At 32.0% G+C, this 9,453-nt stretch overlaps 1 long non-coding RNA gene across 1 annotated transcript; it reads right to left on the minus strand.

The window, feature by feature from the left end:
• Nucleotides 1–409: 409 nt before the first annotated feature.
• Nucleotides 410–3,337, minus strand: LOC128034545 (uncharacterized). The gene is made up of 4 exons (XR_008190613.1): nt 3,253–3,337; nt 2,291–2,426; nt 1,881–1,947; nt 410–600 (listed from the first exon to the last, which is right to left on the minus strand). It is a non-coding gene; the product is annotated as an uncharacterized LOC128034545 (long non-coding RNA).
• Between the last annotated feature and the right edge of the window lie 6,116 nt (nt 3,338–9,453).

Consider the following 9,453-nt stretch of genomic DNA (forward strand, 5'->3'; position numbering starts at 1 on the left):
GTGTATGGCACATGGCTGTGTGGCACATCGTATGTACCTAAAACACCTTCCAAAACAAGCAACCACAACCTAGGTTCACTTAAGCCACAAGTTATGCAATATACCAACCATTTAAGCTATTCAAAAGCTTCAAAAACATGTCAAAATATACCATATAACATCCATCCTAAGTGCCTAACCAATATGCCACAATTGGCACCTCAAATCAACCATTAACCATTAAACATTCAATATCATTAATACCTAGACAATCACATATCATCATCATTTCCATTGCTAGAATATCACCAAACAAAGTTCATCAAGGAACCTAAAACATAAATGCCAATTTCACCAAGCAAGACATATCATAGTTACCAAATCATGCTTTTACCAACACAAGCCAAAATCAACCAAAACAACCCTCTAGTTTGCATCATTACACATAGTTCTTATTCAAAATAGCACAAAACATAACCAAACTACTCATGTACATATACTGTCATTAACCTATTTACATGCCACTTATAATCGGGCCAAAATGAGTAAATAGCTACCAAAAGAGTTAACAGATAGTGTGGTCTCCAAAGATGATCCAATCAACAGCTTAAATCTGATAATCTACACGAAAGAAAATGAAATGAGGTAAGCTTACATAAAGTTTAGTAAGTTCGTATAATTTAAACACAACATACATGTCATTTAAAATCATACTAATTGAAATTAACATATAACTTAGTATTCCTTGCCATGTTACACATTCCCTACCATACCAAATGGTTAGTCATAAGTATATAGTATCATCAAGACATCTAAATAGCATAAAATACATGCCAATTCACATTCCATCTATGAATAACATTTCAGGCCATATGATTCCATTTCCATTCATTTCATTAACTTAGTTTTGCCCGGAGAACTATAATAAATTAACTTTGGATACATGGGTAATCGTGCTCACACAAGCTGACAATTAGGACATACAACATATATCCAACGTAATCGGTATGATATCCACCACCGACACATAGTACCTGATAAATATAACACCGGCATAGGGTGCCTGATAATTGTAACACCAATAGAAAGTACTTGATAACTATAATCACCGACACATAGTGCCTAATTAAACCTAATGGCATATCATTTTTATCCTAATCATTCACTAAGCTCACACGGGCCTTAATTCAATTCTTATACTGTAACACCCCTAACCTGTCTCCATTGTTGGATTGGGGTTACGGAGCGTTACAGTACAAATCAAGACATTTATCATCAAACAGAAACAAAAAAATATAGAATAAATGATAACATTTAACAGCTCATAACAATCAGGGTAATAATAAACTTACGGGCCTTAAATCGAGCTTACGGGGCCTAAAAAATAGTTTGGGAACAATTCGGGACTAATTTGAATCAAAACAAAAAAATATGCAAAAATTTGAAACTTTTAAAAATAGGGGTCACACGGCCGTGTGGCTTCCCCATACGCCCATGTGGCCAGACTGATAACTAATTGTGACCGTGTGAAAAATCCTGCACCTAAAAATTAATAAGACACATGGTCGTGTAGGCAGGTTGTGTGCACCTTAAAAAGCTTCTAAAACAAGGCAAACTTTCATCCAACACCTAGGTTCCAAGCCAAATCAAAACCAACCATTTCCATACTTTAAAAACACTTTTAAACAAGCCTAAAACATGCCAAAACAACCAATGTTATTTACTTTCAAAAGGGTATGCATAAGAATTTAACATCACATATCTATACCATGTTTACAAAACATCCCCAAAAAGGGCAATAAAATACAAATAGACCTGGCACCTAATCAAAACAACCTAAGATAATATTTAAGCCCTATTACATGTCATTTATAACCTTAACCAAAGTAATCGAAAGCTACCAAAACAATGATTGGATAGTGTGATTGTGCTCCAACGAAATTCCAATCGATTGAGCTTTCCAATGATCTACAAGAAAAGATAGACAAATACATAAGCATATAATGCTTAGTAAGCACGTATAAACTTAAACAAAAACTTACCAAATAGACTCAATTTATAAAGTTCATGTATTATTCCATTTGCATGCTCATATGTATAACTGATTCCTAATTTCAATCACCATTCTCACAAGTTAGTGAACTGGTACATAACATTCAACATATATCCAACGTAACATTTATACATCTCAAACTTTTGCTTAAACTTTAATACCCATTGAACAAAACGAATCTACTTACGATACACGAGAACCATGCTCACACGAAGTGTGCCTGTACATGTAAGTATAATCGTATAATTTAATACTCACACATGCTGTGAAATGGGCCTGCTCACACGAGCTGTAGGTCGGGATGTTAAACTGCACAATGCTGCTCACACGAGCTGTGGAGAATCCGCAACAAATGCAGGACCTCAGCCATTGGTAAGACACCCAAGACCGGCACCTGAAAATGTATAATCCCTAATGATGTGTCATTTGTATCCTAAGTATTCATAGGGCTCAAATGAAGCATGTTTCCATATCATTCCCTAATCCTCAACGTTTTACACACATTATCTTAAATTACACAAACTTACAATATCGCTTAAATAAAAAATTAACAATTTATATACAAAGAAATTATACAAAACGCAACATAAATAAATTTTCTACCAAATTACAAAATTGGTTAGTTTCCCATTAAACAAACTTACCTCGACTACACAATTGCACAGAAAGGTACCGACAACTAATCTAAAACTTTGGCCTTTCCACGATTCAAGTTCGGTTGTAGCGCATCTTGATCTAAATAATAATTTTATTCAATTAAATCATTCAAATTCAACTTAAAATAACTAATTCGAACTCATAACCCTTTTTAAGGTGATTTTACAAAATTACCTTCAACACTTTAACATTGGTACAATTAAGTCTTTAAACCGATATTCACAATTTAACTACAATCCATGCAAAAACAAACTAGCCAATTTTTTTTCTAATTTTTCAATTTAGCCCAAAATTTCTATCATATCATATTATTCACATTGCATTTTACTATACTCTCAAATAGGTCCTTCAACTCAAAATCATCAAAAATCATTTATTAAAATACTTATACTTAACCTTCAACTCAAGGATTTAATAACTAAGTTCACAAATACATTTATCACATTCATGGTAAGTCCCTAAACTTCTAACGATTTCACAAATCAACCTTCGGATTAGTTAGACTAAGCTAAAACAAACTCAAAAACATAAAAAATTAATAGAAATGGACCAAAAAAACTCACCCAAAGCAAGGTAGGAAGATTGGCCGAAACTTCTCTTGCTCAACAATGAGGTTTCACAATTTTCTTTGAAAATAAAAGAAATAACACCCTCAAAATTGTTTTCCTCCTTTTTCTTACCTAATACCCATCATTACTATTTTATTATTAAAATTAACTCAAAAAATATCAATAGTTGTTCACCCACCGTCCACTAATCTATGCTAGGGTATAATTGCCCTTTAAGTCCACCTATTCCTCTTTTCATGGCTATTTGGTATATTTAACTAATAGGATTTAACTTTTCTTACTTTTACAATTTAATATTTTTTTGCTTAATTAGCGGCTCAAACATTTAAATTTCCTATGACTTTACTAAATGTTCGTAAATACTAAATTAATAATATTTACTGATTCCCTTGTCGAAAATTGTGGTCTCAAAGCCATCGTTTCCGACACCACTGAAATCGAGTTGTTACACATACTCTTTCCATCTTTATAATGTGATTTCGTGTTCAACTTAATCATATACATTCCATATGGTTATAAAATTCAATTCAAACTTGTATAATTTTCATACTTTACAATTAAATCTCTCATTTTTACTTCGATACTTATTTTAATACACCGTGCCAAGTTTACATACATATACACATATATAATTTGAATGCAAACAATCAGTAAACATAATAAACCTAATACGAACTTACTTAAATAAAACAGCTACAAACACCACACCGATGACTACTCAGCATTTTCTCTTTTTCGCGATTATCAACAGGTTGATTCGTTTCTTGATCTATATAATAAATTAACTAAATTAACCATTTCAAATACCTTAAAATATCTAAATACATGCATTTGACCCTTTAATAACATTTTACATTATTATTCTAAACTTTTATCTTTATTCAATTTAGTCCCTAAAATTGAAACTTACACATTTATCACAATTAAGTTCAAAACATGTTAGCCGAATCTACCCTTAATCCATTAAAGCTCACATTTAATGAAATTTCACAATAATTTCATGCTAAATTCAATATTTTATCATTTTATTCCCTAAACTTAAAACTAACCAGTTTCATTTTACAAAACAGACCTACATCAACACCAAGCTTCAAACTCAACCACTAACATTAAAAAAGCTTTAAGAACAACAATAGTGATATTTCAAATCTTTAACAGTTTACAAAATAGTCACTGGATTAGCTAGATTAAATTATAACAATTTCAAAAATATAAAAATTACTTAGGAGGACTTGAGGGCCGAAAGCTTTAAATAACAACCATGGTTTCGTCTTTATTTGTTTTAGTATTCGGTTGAAACAAAAATGAAACGGGAAGAAGATGACGAAACTTATGTTTTATTATTGTTATTATTATTATTATTTAACATTAAAATAACATAAAAATATAACAAAATATACATCCACCGTCCCACTAATATAGATTATGGTATCATTGCCATTTTACACCTTAATCATTTACTAACTAAGCAATTTAGCTTTTAAAATTATTAGTGATTAGCTTTTACGTCTTTTACGATTTAGTCATTTTCTTTAATTAACTATCCGACGTAAAATTACCGAACCAATTTTTAATACGACACTCTAATAATCTTGTAAATATTAAATAAATAATATTTACTAACTCACTAGTTAGAATTATAGTCCCGAAACCATTATTTTCGATACTACTAAAAGCAGACGTTACATCATATCTAATTATGTTTTCATGCGTTTGTATTTATATCTCAATCCATAAAATATTTCATATAATTTGTCATAATGTTTTAATTGTTAATACTAAATATAATTACTTAAAAATTTGATAATGATATTTTTATTTATTAATATAATTATTATAAATATTGTTTAAAACCTTAATCCAATTTTTCAAAGCATAGCGCAGGCATGTTATAGTTTTAACTAAAAGAATTCTTTAGAATTCCATAGACAAAAAATAAAAATTAGGGATAATATTATATTTGGTATATTTACTTTTATAGAATGTTTAATGTGATATTTGTACTTTGAAAATATCTAATATAGTATATGAATTATAAAAGTGTATATTATTCGATACCTATACTTTCATTAAATATCCTATATGGTACTTGTACTTTAAAAATAGTCGATGAGGTACCTAAACTATTAATTTGTGTATTTTGTGATATCTAAAGTTAACATCTTTAGTGAATGGTAAACTAGCCAATTAAGATTCAATATGTGGAAATTGTTCTTTTCCAAGCATCATTATGTGAAAAACTAAGTAAAATAAGAAGATTAAACTAAATTAAATTTAATAAAAGAACAAATAACTAAACCTAAGCTAGATATAGTTAATAAAAATAAGTAAATACTAAACTTATATAAGCAAAACGTCATATTCTCCATTAAATTAAATACTAAAGTTCCCACCATACTAAACCCAAATATTCAACATATTCCTAGAGAAGTGTAAAAATAGAATATCAGTAATAACAATATATCGCAAAGAAAATAGAAATAAAAATAAAAATAAAGAACACACAGATTTTATGTGAAAACCTTTTCGAGAAAAAATCACGGGCAGAGGAGAAGAAAATTTACTATGTCGAATTCAAATTGATTACAAGAGGAGTAGACTATGTCTATTTATAGGCTTGTAAAACCTTATTCTAATAGGAGTGAAACTCCTTGTTCTAATCAATATCAAATAGATGGAGTTTAATAAAATTTTAAAAAAACTTATTCTAAAATAAAGTAAAAGAAGTATAATTCTATAGGGATTCTACTTTTATTTTATTTTACCACTGTATTTTATTTAAATAAGGATTCGAGTCACTTAATTCTAACAATCTCCACATTGACACGAATTCTTAATGAACAAGTTTTTCATCGCGAACTCTCAATGAACAAGTTCTCCACCTCTTCCATAAAACCCCTTAAGGGTTTAACTTCAACAATGAACACCAACCAAGTTTAAGCAATGCTCAAAATTGATTATAGGAAGTGACTTAGTCATCATATCTGCAGGATTTTCATGAGTACTAATTTTGCTCACAACAATATCACCACGAGCAATAATATCACGAACAAAATGATACCGAACATCAATGTGTTTTGTTCTCTCATGAAACATTTGAACTTTTGTAAAGAAGATAGTACTCTAATTGTCGCAAAATACTGTATTGATTTGAAGGTCTTTATTGAGTTCACTAAAGAGTCCCTTCAACCAAATAGCTTCTTTATAAGCCTCAGTAATCGCCATGTACTCAGCTTCAGTGGTAGACAAAGCAACTGCAGTTTACAAAGTGGCTTTCCAACTAATTGCACAACCTTCGATTGTAAAGACATAACATGTGAGAGATCTTCTTCTATCAAGGTCTCCATCATAATCAGCATCAACATACCCAATGACTCCATCTCTAGTTATTCCAAACTATAAGGAAACATCAGTAGTACCTCATAAGTATATTAAAATCCATTGAACTGCTTTCCAATGTTCTTTATCGGGATTCACCGTGTATCTGCTAACTACACTGACTGCATATGATAAATCTAGATGTGAACAAACCATAGCATACATGAGAGATCCCACTGCACTAGAGTATGGAACATGTGACATGTACTCAATCTCATCATCTGATTGTGGAGACAAAGTCGATGAAAGTCTGAAATGGGCTGCTAAAAGAGTACTAACAGGTTTAGCATTCTGCATGTTGAATCTGCAATGAACTTTCTCAATGTACCCCTTCTAACTTAGGTACAATTTACTTGCTCTTCTATCTCTGAGAATCTCCATACAAAGTATCTTCTTTGCTAGTTCCAAATCTTTCATCTCAAATTTTTCACTTAGTTAGGCTTTAACCTTTCTTATCTCTCCCTTATCTTTCGCTGCTATCAACATGTCATCAACATAAAGGAGTAAATACACAAAAGAACCATCACTGTTTTTCTTAAAGTAAACACAACTGTCAAAGCTACTTCTTTTAAAATCATGAGAAGTCATAAAGGAATCAAACCTCTTATACCACTATTTTGGTGACTATTTCAAACTGTAAAGGGACTTTTTCAGCAAACAAACATAGTCCTCTTTTTCTGAGACTGTAAAACCCTCTACTTGTTGCATGTGAATTTCATTCTTAAGTTTTCCATGCAAAAATGCAGTTTTTACATCTAACTGCTCAAGCTCCAAATCATGCATGGCCACAATACCAAGCAAAACTTGAATCGAACTATGCTTCATTACTGGAGAGAACACATATGTGAAGTTCACTTCTGAAATTTGATTGTAACCCTTTGCAACAAGCCTTATTTTATATCTGGGTTCTTCAACTCTTGGAGTCCCCTCTTTCTTCTTAAACACCCATTTAAAACGAATAACCTTTTTACCTTTAGGAAGTTTCACAAGATCCCATGTTTTATTTTTGTGTAGTGATTCCATCTCCTCTTGCATAACAAACATCCACTTTTTTGAGTCTTCACAACTAACCACCTCAGAATAATTAAATGACTCTTGGTTTGCATCTATATCTTCAGCCATATTTAAAGTATAAGCAACTAGATCAGCATCGACATACTTCTTTGGAGGTTTAATTTCTCTTCTAGTTCTGTTTTTTACGATAGAGTATTGTGGTGAAGAAGCAACTCTATTTTGAATTTTTGTACTAGCTTCAATGGTCGACTCTGTTGTAGATTCTATATTAATCTGATGCTCCACCTGCCTTTAATTTTCTTTATTGGAAGAGTCTTTAAGAGATAAGTTAGGTAGCATAGTAGTTTCATCAAAAATAACATCTCTGCTAATCACAATTTTTCTATTTTCAGGACACCATAACTTATACCCTTTTACACCAGCTTTATAACCAAGAAAAACACATTTAATGAATCTCGGTTCCAATTTTCCATTATCAACATGAGCATACGCAGGACAACCAAAGATCTTTAAATCAGAATAGTCAGCAGGATTACCAGACCATACTTCTTGTGGAGTCTTTTTCTCAATGGCAACGGATGGAGATCGGTTGATAAAAAAACATGCAGTAGAGGCTGCTTCAGCCCAAAATGACTTTGGTAAGTTGGCATTTGACAACATACATCGAACATTCTCCATGATTGTTCTGTTCATTCGTTCTGCAATGCCATTTTACTGTGGAGTATGACTAACTGTCAAGTGTCTCACGATCCCTTCTGACTTGCACAGTTTATTAAACTCATCAGAATAGAACTCTAAGCTATTGTCTGTGCGGAGATATTTTATTTGCTTTCTCGTCTATTTTTCAATAATGGTTTTCCAATACTTAAATGCAGAAAACACATCGCTTTTCTGCTTCAGGAAGAACGCCCACACTTTTTTGGAAAAATCATCAATAAAAGTTAGCATATTATTAGCTCCACCTCTCGAAGGCACTCTGGATGACCCCCACAGATCAGAATGAATATACTCCAACGTTCCTTTCATATTATGGATTCCTCTAGTGAATTGAACTCTCTTTTACTTCCCAAAAACGCAGTGCTCACAGAACTTCAGTTTGCAAATTCCTTGACCATCAATAAGTCCTCTTTTGCTTAATTCTGCCATGCCATTCTCACTCATATGCCCTAGGCGTATATGCCAAAGTTTAGTAATATCATCACCTGACAAGGAAGAGGATGCAACAACTACATCACCAGTAACAGTAGAACCCTGCAAAATATATAACTTAGTAGTCTTTTTCTGCCCTTTCATCACAACGAGGGAACCTTTGAAAATCTTTCAAACCCATTTTCAGTTGTGTATTTGTACCCTTTTGAATCAAGAGTACTCAACGAAATTAAATTTCTCTTTAATTCTGGAACATGTCGTACGTCACTAAGTGTTCTGGAACATGTCGTACCCTTTCCTTGAGAGTTGGTTTTAACCACAAGATGTTTCATCTTATCATACGAGGTTAAAGAATCATAAACCTCATCAACTGTGAGAGACTTGATGCTATATAAAATTGTATCTCTAAAGGTTGAATAAGACGGGGGAAACGAATAAAGTAGAATCAACCATAGATCTTCCTTATCATACTGAACATCTATGGCCTCCAAATTTGAGAGAATTTCTTTAAACACTGTTAAGTGTTCGTGCACAGACGCACCTTCTTCCAAACGATGAGCATAAAGACGCTGCTTCATATGCAACTTACTAGTTAGAGTTTTTGACATACATATTTGTTCTAACATCTTCCATAATCTAGCGGCGGTCTTCTCC

This window comes from Gossypium raimondii, chromosome 11 (assembly GCF_025698545.1).
Source record: "Gossypium raimondii isolate GPD5lz chromosome 11, ASM2569854v1, whole genome shotgun sequence".
NCBI lineage: Eukaryota > Viridiplantae > Streptophyta > Magnoliopsida > Malvales > Malvaceae > Gossypium > Gossypium raimondii.